The 22,078-nt window shown below is 46.1% G+C and overlaps 1 protein-coding gene across 2 annotated transcripts in view; it reads right to left on the minus strand.

Annotated features, from left to right (window-relative positions):
• The window catches only part of SPATS2 (spermatogenesis associated serine rich 2), a 335,634-nt gene that overhangs the window by 232,228 nt on the left and 81,328 nt on the right, over positions 1–22,078 (minus strand). The gene's annotated exons all lie outside the window — the stretch shown is intronic.

Here is a 22,078-nt window from a genome sequence, read left to right on the forward strand (position 1 = left end):
GGACCGGAAAGATTCCTGCGTACTCCTACTTCTCAGTAAGTCATCAGCATTCAATACGGTCAATCACAGAAGCTTCTTAGATTTACTAGAATCGGGTTATCTGGTTATGTCCTCAACCGCTTCACTTATTTCCTACAAGACCGTTCTCAAAAAAGCAAATTGAGTGGCTTACTATCTAACATGTAGCAAGTTCATTGCGGAGGCCTTCAAAGATCCATTTGCTATTCCACACTCTTCAACCTTTACATGGAACCTCTGACATAAATCATACAGCAAGCTAACTTTGAGTAGCACACATATGCAGACAACAGTCAGCTATACTTAAAGATTTCCTCCCCAGATTATATTATCCAACTCAGACACCTTAATGAAAACCAATACCTGGCTCTCAAGTAACAATCTCAAAATGAACGCCACCAAAAGAGAATTCCAGCTCAGCTCCCCACCCCATAACTCCCTTCCAAGAGATGCATGGATCAAACACCTGTATGCCCTCAACTGCAAACAGTCATCATTAATGTAAAATTTTTTTGGGGATAACCCAGGACAAGTACCTTAACATGCAAGCACACATCTGCTTAGCCATATGCAGTGCTTGCTTCTAACTGAAGTTCCTCAAGAAGGTGAAACCTTCCATTCCGCGACCAGGAGTGCACCCTTAACTGGATTACAAAATTCACAAACAGCACCACTCAGGGCAGCCCTCAATGCTGTAGCATGGCTAATAACAGGAAAGAGATTGATTGACCGCATCAACCCCTTTCCTCCCGTCTCTCCACTGGCTCTGATTCGAAGCCAGGATCCAGCTTAAAATTTGGTACATAATGCACAAAGCTCTTCTCCAAGATGAACCTAGGAATGTGGCACAAAACTCATGATCTAAGGAGGCAGCTACTCCATAAGGAGCACCAGCTTCCTCTTGCTGGAACCTCAGATATTCGCCCTAATTGGGACGGGTATGCCCGGGCTTTGGGTCCAATGAACTCTGTCACTAGAACCATGCTATACCTGGCTGATGAGCCCCAACTAGGATGAAACCTGTCCTGTGCTACTTGTGTTCCGGTCAAGGAGGACCTGGCTTGGCAGTTCGGGCTGGACTGCTCCCACTGGAGCAGGATCAACACTAATTTGCATAAGTCTGGTTGCAAACTAAGGTAGACGGTATGCAAAACAACAATGGACTGTGGACTGGGATGTGGCCTGTGTAATTGTCAGTGGCTAAGATTAATTCAAGCATTTCATCCATCAATTTTTTGCATACTGTAGAACTATTTGCGTTTTTTTTTTTGTTTATGGAGTTGTAGGGATGGTAGACTACATACTCGAATTCTCTGAAATACAGAACGAAGCAAAGAAGGATTCCATTGTAGCATTATGCTATTACCCTTTAACAGCTTTTTAAATATTGGGGTTCCCCTCTTATTGGTGGTTTTAATGGATGCCCTTACTAACAGAAAAATGTGTCTGTAACTGCCCATTTCATCATACATCGTGGTACTGCCAAGAGATGCCTTCTTAGGTGCTAACCCACTTCAGTTTTGTCTCCTTTGAAAATACTGTAAAAGCTTGAGATCTCATAGTTCCTTTACTGTCCTCCCCTTGGACTGTGTTCCAACTGGACTCAGACTACTGTCTTTCTGGTAGCCCCAAAGTGAATAATAATCGTGCAAACTCACCTTGATACCCTACATTTCAATTTTTGACTTTGGTGGGACCACTGTGTTTTTTTGGAAAAAGAAGATATTAAACTGGGACCCAACAGCAGGTTTTGAAGCCCATTGAGCTGTCTCTTTAGCACCCCGAGACCCTGAAACCAGAAGGCCAGATATATCTTAGTAATCCAACCTCAGTGTATTTTTGTGCCTGGTACCTGTGTCCCACTGACTAGCTTTATTTGCAGTAATAAGCCCAATACCTCCTAAGGCTGCTCGACAGACACCTAGGAAACTGGTCCATTATAATAAAATTGTCCGTAGGGCTCAAACTTAGTGAAAAATCTAGCATATGAAGGCTAAGATCATCTTTGAGGTAAAATCTATTTTACTGGAGTACAAAAGCAGACATTTGTACTTATCTGGCAACGAAGTTCTGCTCTTCCTTTAAGTTATGATAAAGTTGGGCATTCGGGTCACTGTCTATGTATTTAATAAGAGTTTCTACCACACCTACAGTAAGCCTCAATTGCTGGCCATTGCTACCCATGGAGAGGTAAATAACCAAAGGGAACAACAGGCTTATCCAACAGAAGTTCAAATGTATTGGTGGCTATGGGTCACCAGCGGTAAATAACAATAATCCCCAGTAACCACTGAGTGCACCAGGATAAAGCCTCAGTGGCCAGACAACTTAAGAGACTGAGCAAGGCCTCAGAGCACCCATGATCTCGAGTTGGGACCCTTCACTTGACCTTGGATGCCGTATCGATTGACAATAGGTTATCGTTCGCCTTTGCAGCAGTTTCTTTTCCACATATTGCCCTTTCTGAATTCCCCGATGTAGAGTCCACCAGGACTACTAAAACCAGCAAGAGCATTTCTATGCCTCCAATCCAGCTTCTGATTCCAACCACGAACCTGCTATGTGGAGAAGGCAAGAGACAGACAGAAAATCCTCCTCATGATTGCTAGGGGCAGGACAGAGCAACAATGTCATCCCACTATAGCCACTGCTACCAGTGGGTGTCTCGTGTCTGGGTGCACGTGGCCAGAGTCAGCCAGAAAATCCTGGCCTTAACAATGTGGTGGGGGACAGTATTAGCCAGCTGTGGCATCTAACAAAGCTACTGTTTGGAGGAACCAGAGTGAGAACAACCCGACTGCGATTACATAGAAAAAACACGTAGATCGATGTGTTAAAATGCCTTAGAATCAGGAACATCAGATGCGGGACTTTCACAAAATTGCAAAGCCCTCACCTAGACATCCATTATTACAAGCTACAGCACCCAGGTGAAAAACGCTCATAAATATATGTGGGGCCAGAACCCTCACCTTTGTGTAAATCTAGGGCATCATTGTACATTAGGAATAGTTAGGGTCTGAACCCAAACTTTTTCCTGTGGGCGGTTATTATTACTAGCACAGCAAAGCTTGGTATAATTTGAGGAATTATTCTATTCAAATGCCACAAGAAGAACATACTTGTCACAGCATCAGATTTCCCCCCAGTGCGTGGGCCTTAGAAGGACCCCCTAGTGCAAACTATCAGTGCCTGGGGACCAGAAGGAACCCTATGCCACCTGCCTGGAACCATAGGTATCTGGACGTCCAGGGCCCACCAAGGGAGGGGTGGGGGTGTTTCTCAAAGCCGATCACTACTATGCAGCACACATACAATAAACTAGTATCTCACACAACAAAATGGCGCTTGATAGACATGGTTTTATTCAGCTCAATGCCCAGTGTTGTACATCTATGACGGTTGAATGTCGAGGGCACTCTGCTGCGGCCATCAGATTACAGTTGGTTATCTGTAACAGGCACACTGCTGTCTTACTAGAGCAAGACCCGCAACGCGTACGTTGTAAACAGATCTCTGCGCCAGGTTTTCAACCCACTCAGATATCTTGTTGAGAAGCACGCCTGGATCCTGCACCTTAGGATGCGGTACTGTGTGTCTGAATTCTGTAATATCAGAAGGCACTGAAGTCAGATTGTGAGGTGTATAGCAGTGGGTTGGTCACGTTACACATGCGGTCCATTGTTACACCCATCAGTGGCTGGTCGTGCCGGAATCACAGATGATGCATTAAACCATAACCAAGGTATAATGGAAGAGAGGTGCATCATGGGATCTACAATCGCGGAGCTTGCTCCAGGACCGAATCATGGTGCAAGGACAAGCCGTGCGCGGGTTTGTTGCTGGTACAACGGGGTTCTGTGGGTTGGACTTCGGTGCGCTTGTAGCAGGTGCGTAAACCCCTGAGCCCGCCCGCAGACACTGCAGCGCTAAGCTGCCCGCAGGAGCTTGTGTGGCCTGCTGGGCTGCGTGCGGTTAATAGCACAGTGCGCCGTGTCTGATGTGCGGTATTACCAGTCACAGGCCTGTTATTATGTAATGAAGAGTGCACACTGCTGTGATCTCGAGCTGCGGGGCAGGGAGCCGGCAGCTTAAAGGTCACCAAGTGGGCAGAAGCTAAACATTGAACAGAGGCCATGGGGGGAGAGAGCGAGAGGAATGCGTAAAAGAGGATGTGTTAAAACTGCTCGTCATCGGTGCAGACTCATTGGCCTGGCGTGTACAGATCTTCAGGCACCACTCGGGACACAGCGCCCAACTCCAGAACTCATCATTTACACTGTCCTGTTTGGTTCTATACATCAAGATGGAAGAGGATGTGGTTTAACGGCTAGGGCGGTTGACCTCGGAGCAGGGGAACCTGGTTCGAGTCTCTGCAGAAACGCTCAACATCTCGTGATTCTGGGTAAATCACAATCTTCCCGTACCCAACAAAAATGAATGTATCGCTCTGTAACGCACGCGGTGCTCATGTAAAGGGCTCGGATACCTTCGGGTCGAGCTCGCGCTATATAAAACAAAAAGAGCTCCGTTTTAGAGGTCACGACACAAGTCTTAAATGTACACTATTCTGGAGACAGTACCTATAATATTAACTTAATCTGGACGACATCTGCAGTACCGCGCCCATTTTTAATATTTACACGTCTGAAGTATCATGCCTAATTTTTTAGGTCACTTCGGAAGTATAGTGCCTAGGTCTAGAGGTAAAACCTAGGTATTGCGACCCCTCTGAAGGTTACTTCTGAAGTAAATACTTTTGAAAGCATCATCCGGGTTACTGTCATTCATTCTGTACAGGCAGCTGCAGTGCTGTGCTCAGCTCTAGATTTCACTCGGCTCGAGTGATCACATCTGGAGTGTTGCTCCCAGTTCTGGAGGACATATCTCGAGTATTGTGTCAAGGTGTACAGATCACATCTAGAGTCTTGTGTTGGGATCTGACGACCACGACTGTGTATTGTAGCAAGTTCAGGAGGACAAGGAGTAATGTATACAAATCAGGCAGCACCTCCTAGAGTACTGCCGTACTCACATTCCACGTTTGCAGTACTGTCCTAGTGATCACACAGTCCAGAGAGAAAAGTGCAACCAGGTACTTTGCCGCCATCTTGGAAGTGTGATGCAGCACACGGGCACCAACCGATACACAGAGACATCCATTACCTTTCTTGAGACACCTTAGGATACTTTTCCTTTAAAAATTTTTTTTTTAGCTTTGCTACCACTGTTATGACATTTTAAATTTGCCGATCACAATCACCTGTTATTTGTATTATACAAATTTGTCAAGTTAACGTTTCATCTTCAGGTGAGAGGTTCAAACAGTCTTTTAACTGGTGACACTCTACAGTGTTGTTTACCCTATAGTCTATTTAAATATGTTTTTCTTGTGGATCTGTGTGTGTGCGCTTAAACTTTTAAGCTTACTTCTCCACAGACTTCCTTTCCCCCTGCCGGGGAACTGGCCATGAGGTGGACGGAGTGAAGAGTATTTTATGATCAATTTGTCTACAATTGAAGAGGAGGATTCTACCTCGATTAACACAACAATAATTGTTGCACGCCTCATGGCCTGAAGGCCGAAATATTTTCAACCAGATGGAGAAAGAGTCTAAGACAGCAGAGGAGTCGGATTTTCCAAAAATGCCATTGCTGATCTAGATCAGGGGTATACAACTTTTTCTATAATAAGAGCTGCTTATGTTCAATGAGAATCACCACAAACTACTAATATTAGTGATCCATAGTGGCTACCCCATTCAAGATTGTCAGCAGTGATAACATAATACATCCAGCATGGTGGCCAGCAGTAAAGCGAAAAAGCATGATCAATTTGGAATGTATCTACGTAGGTAATATACAACAGCCATATCAGTAATCCACATAGAACCAAGGTAAATATTATGAGTAACTAGTCTCCCCAACCCCACATAGTGTATCACTCAAACAATCGCCTTAAATCCATTTTGGATATTCACTCATTTTTCTACAAATATCAGCTTATTAGTTCTGAAAATACACATTTTCGACTCCAATTTTTTTTAACATTTTGATCTACATATATTATTACAACATAGCAAAAGCTTATATATGAGTAGGCTGGACTGAACACAAGAGAGCTACTTGAAGGTGGCTGGAGACCCACCCGTAGCTCATGAGCTACTCGTTGGGGACGCCTGACTTAGGTAAATATTTTTTGCCCACCATATGCACTGGCATCGACAGGTTAAATTTTTTCATGTGAAAATTAGATATCTCTGAACAGTGGAGGATTAGATAACGGTCCTAACAAACCAAGCGGTAACCTGTACATTTGGGAACTTGCATAATGTTTTCTTCAGGGATCAAGTGGTTTTGTATTAAAACAATCCTAACATAAGAGAAACTTTCAATTGAGGGGGACTCATCGTTGAAAGAGATCAATGAAAATCTGAACTATCGAAAAAATATACAAGGCTGCTACGAGTGGTTACACTAGCAAGGATACCTTTACAAAGTTCTCTCTAAGGGAGGTCACCACTTTCGGGAGACCAATCTCAGGTTCTAGTTTTAAAGAGTTCCTATACTCACCCAAGTCTAAAAGGTTTGTTCCGACAGTGACCCAGATTGCTACAGATGTAGTAGCAAGGAGCATCGCCTTCAATAGCATGTGTTCTGCTTCTCAACAGAGGTTTTCCCATTGTGGTGTAGTGGGTCAGTTTGCGAGTGCGAAAAAAAAGTCTGATGGAGTGTGTCTGAACCTACTGAAGGTGAATCTTCAGAGGGGAGTTCATGTTGTAATGTTGTGGTGGATAGGGCTTTGGTGGTGAACGTTAATATGAGGAATAAACATGTGCATTGATGGTGTGAACCTTAACTTTGTGGAAAATTCAGGCTGCCTGTTCACCAATGGGAACAGAGATGTGTGGGCAGAAAAAATAGTGTTTTTGGGGGGGGGGGGGGGGGTCGAGATGAATTAGAGAGTCCCGACATTCAGCTGGTGAGCTATACTGGTGTGTCCATAATAATGGTTGGGTTCAGGACCCTTCTCTTTAAATGTAAGCGCAGAGAGGTATGTGGGAAACTATGCATGGCTGAAAAAAAGCCCACCTGTCTTTAGGGTATTTGAGCAGTGGCTGTTTAGCATCACCTTACAACTCAACAGTCCAAAGCACGTCTTACAGAAGCGTTTTTCCAGAACTGTGCAAGAAGGATTTCCAAAGGTGTTTGCTGGTGTCATGGGAAATATAATGGAGTTCTCTCCCGAAAACACCCAAAACGTCTCTATTCGCCTCAAGGCTGAATGCCTTCCTATATGTAATAGGGACAAAGCGGAGGAAGAACTAACATTTGAGAAGGGTATAAAGAAAAATACAAAGTGGGTGGCCCCTGAGGTTGTGGCCCGGCGGGGCAAGAGGACAAATAAGAATATGTGTTTACTTAAGAGATTTTAATGAGAACCCTTTAGTGGACAGTTTTCCATTTTCTAGAACCAGTGAATTTCTGGCTATGACCAAACGGGTAAGGTAAGTCTCCTCGACTGACCTAGACTTTGCATACCACTAGATACCCTTTCACCACACCAGCAAGAGTCTCACTGATTTCATCACCCCATTTAGGTGTTCCCAGTTTGTATGAATACCCTTAGGCCTCGCCTCAGCAGTTGAGTTTTCTAAAGTTTAATGTACCAGCTATTCAAACATTGTTGTGGCCTGCCAATTTTCCATTAAAACATTTCGTTTAAGGGTAAAGGCAGGGCAGAATATGATGAGTGGTTGCAGAAGGTGTTGAAAATTCTAGGGATTAATTCGTTGGCTGAAGCATGTGTGATGCAAAAGAATAATTGGTTGAGGCAATTATGAATGCCCCCACACCTATCTGTAAGGATGACATGAGATGGTTTCAAGGCCTCACTGAGTTATATGCGAAATGTAGGCAGGAGTTTGCTGACAAAACTCATCCTCCTCATCAATTACTGAAGGTGACAACAATTCGCGTGGAACAAGTCTCCAGGAGTGTTTCTTCCATTAAAAAATAACATTTGCAAGCAACACCCTTGCAATGGGATGACCAGCAGGCCAGCAGCGTCATAACAACTGATGTCAGTGGCAGAAGACGTGAGGCAGTGTTGACCTGGTTTGAGTCAAATGACAGGGAAGTCCCCTGCCTGCTTGTCTCCAACTGGAGAACACTACTGTTGTATCGAAGGAGAGATGCCGGCATGAATGTGAGGCATGGACTATTTCAGAAAATATGTTTGGGATTCTGACTTTACCTTTCACACTGATCACAAACCTCTCACTGTGGCCTTTTCAAAGAATCGCCTGCTTTGCTAGGATGGGCCTGCAACTTTTTAATTACACCTACAAAGTTGAATGTGTTCCAGGGGTGAAGAACATAGAGACTGCTCTTTTGATTTTAATAGTTGGTTTCTTTAAATGGAATGTTTGCACTCGAATTCTATGTCAGGACCAGAGGCTCAGATTATGCTGGTCTTTCTTCGCTTTATTACATCACAAATTTCATAGCAGCCTGAAAAACAAAACTTTGAATAAAAAACATCAACTCCCATAAATCAAAGGGAGATCCACAAACATTATAGTCTTTCCATAGTGTCCATGAAAATGCATATAGTCCCTTCACACTGTTAGTTCTTCCTCTATCTTCCCTGCTTTGCAGCCAGTTATGTTTTTCTTATCTCAATGTTTTTAAGTGCAATTAAGTTTATAATACTCTTTCACCGCTGAGACGCGCATTCCGCAGCGCTCCCCGGGGAAGATTTACTACATTTATTGTGCGCGTGTTTTCTTCCACAGTTTCCCCCGGCTACGGGAGCGCTTATGCACTCCTTGCACGGCCGGCGCCATAGTGGTTGTGGTGCCCTGAAGGCCCGCTAGGGGGCCTGTCTCGTCTCGCTGATCCTACTGCGTGCGTCTCTTTAAATAGGAGAGAGAGCGCTGCAGGAAACGTGCTGTGAGAGCCTTGTCCCCCACTGACTACCTTACGCCCGGACTCCCGGGTCTGTATCGCTGCATTTTGTGTTTATTGAACGCCCCGGCGGGGGTCTGTATTATGGGCGAACCTGCAGTGACGCCTGAAGGCGTATGATTGCACTGACATTGTTTCAGAGGTTTTAACCTCATTAAGGCGCACAGTGAGGCAGCGGAGCCCTGTCAGGAATTCCTGAGGGCTGTTTTAGTGCGCTAGGGTTTGTGCAAGCCCCATTATAGACCTCTATACTGCACCTTTCCCTGTCTGGGTCCCCCAGCTTTCATATATTTCAAGAGTACTTGCGCTTCCATAAGTCCTTCTGCAAAGGAGGTATTAGCCTGGCCTGCTGCATATAATGGAGGCGCAGGATTGCACTTATGAGGAGGAGGAGTCCGAAGCTTATATGCAAAGGGACAACGATTTTTACAATGCTGTAGACGCCTCCATCTATAGGGTGGCTCATGAGGTGGTTAAGCCCATGGACAGCGCCCATGTGAAAGGATAGTCCAGGAGTGCGCAAAATTGGTACAGGCCTGCGGAGAACCCCCTGCCCTTACTACCAGCCTCACCTCGGGGGACAAACCCCCCCCCCTAAAAAGAAATGCACGAGGGGGTGGACAAAGACGCGTTTGTGTGACTTAAGAGTGCCTTTCTTGCGAAAGTAACACCCACTCCCCCAGCCCCCTTTCGGTAGCCGAATCCCCTGGGACTCCTGCTCTGTCTTCCCCGAGCCTGATGAAGACTCCCAGGGAGATTCAGATGATGAGGCGGGGCCCTCACGCCCATTGCGCCCTGCGGTCCTTCCTCCCTCTTCCCCAGGGGAGGACTCAGGCATGCTGGACCCTGACGAGATTATCCATCCACGGTCCGCTGTTTGGGCTCCCGGCGACAAGGCAGCTAAGTTTGTCGCGGGACGTTTCCACAAGCCCCTGCAAAAAGAGGCTTGTGGCTGCCTTAAGGCTGGGGCCCGAGGCCCACTCTTGAGGGAAAAGTAGTGTTCACCCCGGAATTTAACTCAAAGATGGCCACCTTTTTGGCTAAATACATGAAGGTCCCACACAGTGGTGAGATATTCTCTAGAACAGTTTCTAAAGGTGTGTCCTTGTCACAGAAAACGAAAGGGGCACTGTTGGTTTCTAAGCACTAGAAAGTGACTAATCTTTAAAAATGCATCTCTGGTTCTCTACAGTGGATTTTTTTCGTTTTGGTGTTCATTTAAAAGATAAAATATTACCTATTTTTTTTTAATTGGTGTGGGATTTTTATTTTGTGTTGTTTTTTAATTATTTACTGAAATTGTGTTTTTAAATGCTTTACATACCGGTCTTTGAAGTTAAGTGTCTGCTCGCAGCCACGTTACCAAGGGTTGAGCATAGGAATAATTCTCTAAGACCGATGCTGGGTCCTACCATGTGTTAGTGGCCTTATTGTCAGTGGCAGACCTACATTTGCCCCTACCAATAACACACTTTCCAAAAGTGATCTCACCTATATCGGCAGTGAGGGTGATCTCACCTATATCTGCAGTGATAGTGATCTCACACTTGTATCTGATGTAATGGTGATCTCACACCTATATCTGCAGTGATAGTGATCTCACACCTATATCTGAAGTAATGGTGATCTCACACCTATATCTGCAGTGATAGTGATCTCACACCTATATCTGAAGTAATGGTGATCTCACACCTATATCTGCAGTGATAGTGATCTCACACCTATATCTGTAGTGATGGTGGTCTCATACCTATTTCTGCAGTGCTGGTGATCTCACACCTATATCTGCATTGATCGTGATGTTACACCTATATCTGCAGTGATAGTGTTCTCACAGCTATGTCTGCAGTGATAGTGTTCTCACAGCTATGTCTGCAGTGATAGTGATCTCACACCTATATCAGCAGTGACAGTGATCTCACACCAATAGCTACATCGATAGAGCTCTAACACCTATATCTGCAGTGATATTGATCTCACACCTATATCTGCAGTGATATTGATCTCACACCTATATCTGCAGTGATAGTGATCTCACACCTATATCTGCAGTGACTGTGATCTCACACCTATATCTGCAGTAATCGTGACCTCACACCTATATCTATCTGCAGTGATAGTAATCTTACACCTATATCTGATGTAATGGTGATCTCACACCTATATCTGAAGTAATGGTGATCTCATACTTATATCTGCAGGGATAGTGATCTCACACCTATATCTGCAGTGATAGTGATCTCACACCAATATCTGCAGTGATGGTGATCTAACAGCTATATCTGCAGCGATGGTGTTCTCACAGCTATATCTGCAGTAATAGTGATCTCCACACCTATATCTGCAGTGACAGTGATCTCACAGCTACATCTGCAGTGATGGTGATCTCACCTATATCTGCAGTGATGGTGATCTCACACCTTTTTACTGTTAGCACATCACAACAGCAAGGCCTAGCGAAAGGCGCCCCTTGGGCATGAAGGGGCGTCTCGAGACCTCAATAAACAACAAAGGAAGGCTGGACTCTAGTGTTGAGCAGTGACTGGTTAAAGAGTTGAAGGGAGCCTCGGCGTGAACTTTTTATTTCGGTGTAGACTGTGCGCAGTGCTGTTTTGTAATTTCATCACTGGCAGACAATCACATTTAGGGAAAAAAAACAGACTTTGGAATCATGATCCCTCACTACATGCCTCCTTTAGATAAGAAATGCCATTGCGACAGCCGTTAAGCAAACGATTCAGTCTGGATGGGCCGTCCCAAAAGGAGACAGGGCGGTAACAAAGAAGCCTCACTTACAATCGGAGGCCACCGTTTAGCATAAACGATGACGCCAGCCAATGAAAATGGTGGGCGGGCTTCAAGTCCCATTCTGAAATCTCTTCTACAGAGCGAGACAGCGCATGTGCGCTGCAGCGCTAGGCGAGACCTAACAACGGGCCTCCACCACTCCAAAACCGGCCCCCATCCTTTCAGCCTGATACACGCTACGGCCAGTCCGGTTGCAAGTAATACATCCTTTCTCCAGCGGAGAAACAAACACAAGAAAAGGAAAAAAGCCCACACAATCGTAAAAAAAAGCAAGTAAATGAAAGACAAAAAAGACAACCAATGGGGGAAGGGGGGCTCTAAGCCAAACGTAAGCCCGCAATTTGCCTCACACCAGACAGCGCATATGCGGTCTAGAAGATGGGTCCTAAAAAGCCTCTAGGTAGACAACATGTGACACTACAAGAGTCAACCACACTATGGAAAGATTGCATAGGGTAGTCATACTTTGGAAGATAGCAAGCAGCATCGCAAGAGGCAGTCTCCGGAAGGCAGAACACACACCACTATGGATAAACAGACTCTGTAGGAATATGAGTGGCAGCACAAAAAGCTGCTGGTTTCCTAGGGGAGGAGGAGGTTAGCGTGCCTCACCAAAAGAGTTCCTATACTACTTAACAAAGGAGATCCCCATTTAATTTTTGCTTCTTCAGACACCCTTTCCTGCAGACATTAGATGATGGCGGTCCTCATCTAATTCCTAAATAAAGATATCCTGTCGCAAAAATGTGCAAATGCACTTCAGCATTTTGAAAAAAAGCCTGTTTGTCGGGGCTGAGCCTTTGGCTACGTCTCTCACACATTTTTCAGCGGCAGAGTCATTCTGAATCTCATGAGCAGGAGCTAGAGGGTGGAGCGTTGGGGTCTCAAGGGTACCAGCAGAAATATGTCTACAGTTTTTTTGCATGTGTGGTAATGCCTGTAGGAAACTATAGACACGGATGACGTCAAAAAGAAGGCTGAGAACCGAAGGATGAAGCTAAGAGAAGCAGGGACAGCAACACCTCGAAACACAGGCTCAGTGGCTAATTCCTGCCCTGTTACTGTGATGTTGAGCCAGACAATACTCATTTTGACGAAGATGGAATATTTTATATGAAAAGCAGAGGTTAATGGCGGTAGAAAACCCTTGGTGCAGCAACAGCAATGGACAGAAAGGTCCTGATAACAGATCCTCAAAGATCTAATGTGGAGAGACGGGTGGGTCCTGCTGTCAGACCGTGACGACTGTCAAACGGAGGGCACCCGGATCTCTGGTGTTGGCAAGAGCAGATTTTTCAGGCGCCAGAACCTCAAACCTCTCACGTGAAAGCACAGGAGGGTTCATGTGGCAGAGCCTGACAGCCATAACACTGAGTGGACAAGAACACTGGTCTCAATTTGATCAAGGTGCAATACTAAGGCAGGAGGATGGTAGCATCAGAGCGTCAATTGGGGAGGGAAGGGGGAGGCATTGTGTCAGACTCTCACACTTGTATCAGTGGATGATGGATGGGTCTTGGCTCTTGTTCCAGAGTACCAAAAACAGAGTAGTTTGTACGGAGCACACAGCAATATCAGAGATACGCCCCCCAACTGGACCATCAGTCAGGAAACAGAGTCTGTAGTGGTTAGCCAGGCCTCCCTGGATTTCACTGACTCTCCAGAGGCTGATGTGGCCGACGAGTAAAGGTTTGCTCAGAGGTGATGAGACGATTGGTATCCAATAGTTTGACACATGCTATCACTATCAATAAAGGCCAATGTTCTGCTTTAATGAAGAATACGGCTTCAATTTACAATTAGTATGATGGCTAAATACTAGTTAAATCAAGATGTTGAAAGTCTCAAACAGGTTCGACATAGCATAACTAAAATGGTTGCCACTGTAGATTCTGTTAATCGGGTTATGTAAAGAAAAAGCCAGACTTCATGAAGCCTCAAAAGCACTCATGTCCCAGTTTCTGCGAAGCACTCGGGCTTTGGGCATTCGGCTAAATCACTGCTGTTTATTGACTGGTAGGCAGCCAATGTCAAACTACAGGGAGACACAAACTAGCAAAACGTGGCAGACAATCTCGTGTAATTCATAATTGGTTGGACTGGCTGCAGTGATATGCAAGGCACAGGGGGCATTCGGCTAACGTGGTAGAGGTGATGAACGGTGATAAAATAGAAGACATCCTGACAAAAAAAAAGTTTCCTTCATTGTCAGGCTTTTTCTACAAGTTCTGGGAGCAACAGTTGGTCTTGTCACAATTCCAGGGTCTAGCATACGATGGCTTGAAAGCATTAGTGAAGACTCCCTCGGATTCCTCTACTCTTCAAAGATAGCGGTGGTTGAGCGGTCGAAGTTTACTCTTAAGATGCAGTGCAGACACAATACAAGAAAATAACTTTGGAAGTTGCTGTTCCCCTCCGGATAGGAGAAGCCTGCTATTGTGCCCTGCCCAGCAAAACGAGAAGACTGAAAGGAGAGGTGCCCTGGTCGAGAATGAAGAGACATCTTGAGGCCCTGAGCCGCTCTTCTAGCCACAATAGACTCAGTGTCGCGCCACTATGCACAATAACTGGTGAGGCATGCTGGGGGACAGGTGAGGTGGTGGAGTTGCTCCCAAACGGCAGAATAAAGACTGTCATGCTGCCAGTTGAGGAAGAGAGAAGATTAACATATCCATATAGAGTGCTGTTGAAGTTCTGAAAAACTGAATGCAACACTTCCCAGAGTACCAAACATTTCCAAGAGCTTGAGGCAACCACTGGAGGGAAAAGGGAAGTGGCTTATCAGTGGGCCAATGCCATGTAAGAAAGACGAGAAGAGAGAGACTGCCTTGTCAAAGGCGGCCATGGAGCAATGTGCGAGGTCGACCCACTACATCATTCTACCCTGACAGGCATGTAGCATCCTGTACAACTAATATAATATGGTGGTGTACTAGAGGAGAGAGGAGTGCTGTACAAAGTATTGCGCATGGGGTGCAGGGGAAGAGCAGCAAAGTTGATGGAGAGAGATCCCGTGGCTTTGATTTCCAGGTGGAGTCTCTTTGAGCGCTCCGCATTTCTGAATTGGTAGTTAAGTAAAGTCTTTGTGACTCCACTTTGGTGAAGACAACGAGGGCTCCTGATTGACTGCACGAGGTTGTGCTGGTGGATGCTTCTTCCTATAGAGACTTGCTCTGCCCTCTCCTGTCTGAGAAGCTCGACCCACTGCAATAAACGCACCTACAAGATTTTGGACTATTGAGGGGATAAATATAGTCCAGAAGAGTTCTGGAGCTACAGCTCGCTGAAATCCCCAGGTGAAGCTCTCCGCCCGGGCTGCTCTATTCCACGTCTTCTCTTCCCTTCCCTTCCCTTCATTACAAGACGCCCACCATTCGAACCATCTCACTTCGTTTGGTCCCCTTTGATTATGAATCCTTTCTCTGAACTCCCTGGGACTCCGGACCCCCACCACATTTCAGCAGTGACTCAGTATTCATAGTCTGGGTCCCTGAAGGACTGATGCATGGCCTTATGAGCTTTGATGAAACAGGGCCACCCATGGGGCTGAAGTAATCACTACATCGACTGACACCCAAGAGCTTGGAACCATTTGGAGGACTACTAAATGGAGACTGACCTGCAATGCTCTCTTGTCTCCGATTTATACACGCATTGATTGGGAACACCATGAATAATGCGAACATGTATTTTTGAGATGGCTTCATTGGAGGTAGGTTTTATGTGCCCACTAAATTGATCCTTTAACGCTCCTTAATGTAATGGTTTGGTAAAATGCTTACAAAGGTAATGTTTAAAAAGTTTCTAACCAGTTGAATGTCATCAGACCTGATGACATGTACTTCACCAAAGAGTCGAGAAAATGGTGCGACTATCGGACTACACCTTATGTGGAAGCCACACCGCCTTTTGACCCGCCTAACTATGTGGGAACCAGCCATTCTTCTCTAAGGCCCAGAGGCTCGCGTGGGCTTTCCCCTTCGCCCCACTTCCAGATATGGGAGGGCTTCGGATTCCGAACCCCACTGGTGCAATACCGAGGACTCTGGTCACACACAGAGCTGCTACACTGAGAGACAGAATGGTTCCTCGATCCCCACAGCTTGAATACTGAGGGGCCGGGGAACAGGAAGATTTAGTTTTGTATCTCATCAAAATGTATAATAAGTGACGGGCTCTGGTCTCCGACCCCAGAGTTGTAACACGCAGGAACTGGACTACTGTGGCCTCACACTCCACCCAGCTGTACTACCAAGGAGGCGGAGTGGCTTCATCTCACAGCTGTGGTAAGGAGTGGGGAACAGGAAAATCTAGTCTTCGACCCCAACATGTCGAAAACAAGCATTTACAATGCAACGGTTTCGCCTTTGGAAATGTTAAAGCTATTTGCAATGTAAATGACAATGCCATTTATTTATCTGTTTTCAAAACCAACACATAAATACAAATGTTGTCATTTACAATGCCAATAGCTCAAACTTTTCCAAAGGCGAAACCGTTGCATTGTAAACGCATGTGGCTGAAATTGATGTGCTTGCAAAAATACAGGAGCCAGGCAGAAGGGAAGAGATTTTTGCCACACACTAAGCGTTTTATAGGACATAAAAACAAGGCCTGGCGATGCCTTCAGTACTCAATGTACATGAGCATAAAATTCGAATACGCCACACATGGAAGTGTAATGGACTGACTATACATTTCAATTTAAATGCTTCTTTTTCGATTTTTAGCTTTTTGAAACATGTAGCTTTCAAGTCACAGTTAGAATCATTCCTTCTACTAGTGGTTGAAATGTTGACATTACAACACCCCTCACCCCTCCCCCCGCCCCCATGTGGTGATGTCATAAAGCCACTTCATGCAGCTCTCCCTGCAGTCCGACCTCCTGATGCATCAGCCATGTGGTGAAAAAGGTCACATGACCTTTGCTTATACAGTAAAACAAAACCAATGATTTAATGTCCCGTAAGTCGGATATTCTATCCTTTGATATTTAAGGTGCACCCACGACAACAAGCAATACAAACTGCTGCTGTGACTCCCACTTATTTACTTTCATACACAATAGTGGAAAGGATTACTGTTTTGAAAACCTGGTAGAAAACAATCCAATCAAATTCAACCACTCCATTTCAACCTAGCCCAACCCAAACCAATTGAATACCATCTAATTTAACTAAATCCAACACAACATTCTCTAACCAAAGCAAGACTCATTCATTTCAACAGAATTCTGCAGATACAACCTAAACCCTGACCAACTCAAACCGTACCAAAAAATACTACCGAACCTAATTTAATCTAATTTCACTCAGGCCAACCAAATCCTATCCAGTTCAACCTAACCCTATCCAACCACATTCAGTCCAGAAAAATCTATTCCAACCTAATCCTATCAAATCCTGTCAAAATCAACCAATCCCAATCCAGTCTAATTGATCCAAATCCAGCCCAAACTCATTCAATGCACTCTAACCAAATGCATCTCAGCTCAATGCAACCAATGTAACTCAAGCTCGTCCAGTTCAATCTAGTCCAGCAAACTAACATTTGCCCAATCCAAGCAAATCCAACACAACTCAATTCAATCTTACTAAATCAAAGACAACTCCACCCAACCAAGCATACTCAACACAGTTCACTCAAATTAATTTGAAACAAATCTTATCCAACTCAAACCAACCTAGCTGATACAACCTAATTTAACCTTATCCAATCAAATCTAACCAAATATGTTCCAACCCCATTCAACCAATCTAACTCAGCCTCGTCCAATTAATTCAAATGTAACAAGCCAACCTCAGCCCAACACAACTCAATTGAAATCACCTCAGCCAAAACCAGCTCAACCCAGCTCAGGCATATCCAATGCAATCAACTGAAATCTAATCCAAACAAATCTTATCCATCTCAAACCAACCATATTTATCCAACCCGGTTTAATCTTATTCAATCAAATCTAACCAAATACATTCCGACACAATGCAACCAACCTAACGGAGCCTCATTCAACAAAATTAAAATGCAACCAGCTAACCATAACTCAAAACATCTCAATCCAATTCACCTCAACCAAAGCCAAGTCAACCCAGCTGGGGAATATCTAACACAATCCACTCAAATCCAGTTCAAATACATCCTACCTACCCAACCTCATTGCTCCAGCTTGACTTAACCCTATCCAAGTCATACTAACCACATATATCCTATCCTAGTTCAACCAATCCAACTCAGCCTCATCCAATTCAGTCCAGTCCAACACATCTTCTTCAGCCCAACCAAAAACAACCAACCCAGTTCAACCAAAATGCATGAAATAAAACGAATGTGTATGTAACATTCGCTAAACTAACATATGTTTAATAGATGACACTATTAGGTTGCAATATGTCTTCTTTCATCTCTCTAGGAACATCAAGTGATTGTCTGTTTCTGCTATCACAATAAACTCTCTGAACAGATTTTGAGAGGTACTTAGGATGAAAAGCACTATATGCAGACAGTGTGGCTGTTTGATGACCTTAAACAAGTGTTCTGACTGGGAGAAAATTGCTTCAGGCACACAGCTCAGCGCTGTGAGTAAACCCTTAGGAGCTACAGCAAGTCTGTCACAATCAATGTAAACAAAGAGCTCCCTGAGTCTGCAGGGTGGTGAAACTGAATCTGGACGGGGATTAGTGTGAGCTGAACCGCACATGTTCGTTCCCCTTCAGAAGTCTGTTTATTTGAAAGAGTGGAACAGGCTCGAGACAATGCAGGACACAAGTGTGCTGTTATTCAAAGGCAGACACTCACAAAAACATACGGTACATTCTCCAAATGATGGCTGCTAGTCTAAACTCTGGCACACATCTGCAATGTGGCCACCAGACAAGTACAATGCATACACACTAAAAAAGAATGTGAATTGCTGTCAAAAGGAAAAGGGGGATGGGTGGCTGTAATGTAGAAATAATGTAGAAACCTGCAACACTATGCATTTTCTGCTAATTTGGGAGCAGGGCTGGTCAGGCTCAGGTAAACGCGCTCCCGGGAATGAGTTTACAAGATGGGCCCTCAGTCCGGAAGCCTCTTTCCCAAAGCGCTTAGTTGTTTAAAGATTGTCAGTGCCATATATGCACATTTCTGAACACGTCAGGACACAACGTAAAATAATGAACTTAACTGACCTAACATAATACAGCAGAGGCGCGTGACACAACAGAACACATCAAAATGGCATTGCAAATTTTTACACAACACAAAAACGCAACCCCAACCACAGGAGGGTGGTAGCGAAGTGCCCACATAACGTAGCATGCCACCAGAACGTGAGCGGAGATTTTCAGTAACTGCCTAGGAAGTATGCAAACCCAGCCCCGAGCAGCATAACACAAATATTTGTAATCTCGCCTCACAGGACAGATGCAAGATACCAGCGATGCCAGATAAGGGGGCTGTCTCTGAAAGGAGTCCGGACATTGGAACGCTCTCGCTGTGCACGTGCGGGTGCCCTGAATACATTACAAGACAGTAAGTAGTATATCCCCCTCACACACCCCTGCTGTGTTTATACAGACACGCAAAGGTGTCGGGCAGACGCTGCCAACATTCGGCTGCCAGATGTACACAAACTGGAGACGCTGCCGTTCTCCTTCAGGTGGCACGAGCGGCGGAGGCAGCCACCCCGCACCACCTCGCGAACACTCTCACACAATTAAACCGGTCTCTGTGGAAACCGTTAATAACCGTCCCCAGCAGCAACCGTAGCCAGGTAATCTTTTTTAAAATAGGACCGAGTGGCAATCCGCGTGTGCCACGCCGCGCTGCCTGGCAAAAAAAGTGCGGGCACGAACCAATGGCAGAAGAAAGTTAGAATCTCACTGCCACATGGGGTCGAGCTCACATAACCTGACACTATTGATTCATCTCCGGCGCAGGTTGTTCTCGTCAGTGAAATGTAAACAAGACTCTGACAGAACACACACCATGCCGCGTGACACGCTAATAACAATCATAACCTGGTTTACACATTACTTCATCTCGCGGTTGAGCAGTTTCGAACCGTGGTAAATAAGTGGCAGGTGTTCCTCTGATGTTATTGCGCTGTAACATCTGTATAGTGCTTACTACCCCTATAAGGGGCGCTGAAGCGCGTATCCACACGGACAGCATGGTACATACACCGCGTGTGTGTGTGGTTGGACGGGTGTTGGGTTTGCTTTGAGTCTACGTGGGTAGTGGTCCCTAGTTGCTGAACTTGAGGATGGAGGGGTGTACCGGCATCGCCGACTAGAAGTCGCGACATGCAGATCACGACAGGTGTCAACAGCTAGCGCTTAAACTCACTGAACAATTTTAGGCTCTTCAGAGGCACATGCCAAGCACAATCTCAGAATATTATTTTCAGGCAGGTCAATAAATGTATAAAAATATGGAGTTCTGGGCAGTGAAGATAATAGCATATGTGTGATAATCTCATGTTTAATGGTAGCATTGCACGGAGGGGTGACGCACACCCAGATAAGGGGCTGTGTTACATGAGGTCAGCGAGGTGTTAGTCCGAGAAGATGAATAATTCTGCTGAACTTCAAAAGCTATGCACTGTGCGACATTCCCATATTATTTCCATTTCCCCACATAAAAATCCTTAATATCTGGATCTAGAACAACACAGTGGCACGTCTTGTTTGCAGAAGTAGCGCAGGAATCCCGGAAAGCTTACCTCTGGCCGGAGCAAGTGAGAGAAAACACGCCGAGTCAGCTCCCCGGACATGGCTGCTGAACACACCCCCAGTCCACGGAGTCCGCTACAGCTCCCAAAAGCAGGCAGCCCGGGCTCCCAGCTCCATTCCCGGCTCAGCGCAGAGGCACCGGCTCCCACAGCAACGAGAGGCGGCGAGAGCTGCCAAGCCCCGCCGGCAGCCTCACAAGCCAGCAGCAGCCCCCCACCACACTTTCACCGGCAGCAACTGTCCGGGCAACATGGTGCCCAGGCGGCGAGGGGGCACGGGGCGGCACAAGTTTGAATCTCCCAGCTCGGTGGCTTCGGCGAGGACCTGTCTAGAGGGGAGAGGAGGAAACAAGCGGGAGGGGGGCGGGAGAGAACACGGACGACGGGAGGGGGGCGGGAGAGAACACGGACGGTGGGAGGGGGGCGGGAGAGGACACGGACGGTGGGAGGGGGGCGGGAGAGGACACGGACGGCGGGAAAGGGGAGGGAACGGGAAAAAACGTAACTCCGCCCAGGGAAAAAATCTCGGGAACGCCCCCGAATCTGGTCCGGCCTTGACGGACAGATCCGGCACCCAATGGCTAGCCTCCATTTATGGAGCTAGCCAATGAGAGCCGGGGGACGTTCCCGAAGTGCTTAGTGTCGACATAGGATTTCACCTGCGCTGAAAGGCTGCGCAGAGCGCAGCCTTTCGGCAGGCGAAACCCAAAAAGTGAGGGACAGGCAGTGTCTGCTCTCAGATACTCACAGCTTTAAACCGGAGGGACAGGAGGGTTCTGGCCCCGCATATGATACTGTTGCAGAGATGCGAGTTAATCTCACAACTGGAATACGCAGGGATCCGGTGCAACTTTCACACTTGCAATCCTGAAGGACAGTGGACCTGTGGCCTCTGACCCTCACACCGGTGATACTGATGCAGAGGTGTGACCTATTCTCACAGCTGGGATACCAAGGGATACGGTGCAACCTTCACATTTGCAATCCTGAGGGACAGTAGGCCTGTGACCTCTGACCTTCACACCGGTGCAGAGAGGTGTGACCTATTCCCATAGCTGGGATAAAGAGGGATCGGGGGGAACCTTCACATTTGCAATCCTGAGGGACAGTAGGTCTGTTACCTCTCACCCTCACACCGGAGATACTGATGCAGAGAGGTGAGACCTATTCGCACAGCTGGGATACTGGGGGTTCTGGTGTCTACCTTCACATTTGCAATCCTGAGGGACAGTAGGCCTGTGACCTCTGACCTTCACACCGGTGCAGAGAGGTATGACCTATTCTCACAGCTGGGATACTGGGGTTTCTGATGTCTACCTTCACATTTGCAAACCTGAGGGACAGTAGGCCTGTGGCCTCTGACCCTCACACCGGTGATACCGATGCAGAGAGGTGCGACCTATTCTCACAGCTGGGATACTGGGGTTTCTGATGTCTAACTTCACAATTGCAATCCTGAGGGACAGTAGGCCTGTGGCCTTTGACCCTCACACATGTGATACTGATGAAGAGAGGTGAGACCTATTCTCACAGCTTGATACAGAGGGATCCGGTGCTACCTTCACATTT

Source organism: Lissotriton helveticus, chromosome 1_1 (assembly GCF_964261635.1).
Source record: "Lissotriton helveticus chromosome 1_1, aLisHel1.1, whole genome shotgun sequence".
In the NCBI taxonomy this organism is placed as follows: domain Eukaryota; kingdom Metazoa; phylum Chordata; class Amphibia; order Caudata; family Salamandridae; genus Lissotriton; species Lissotriton helveticus.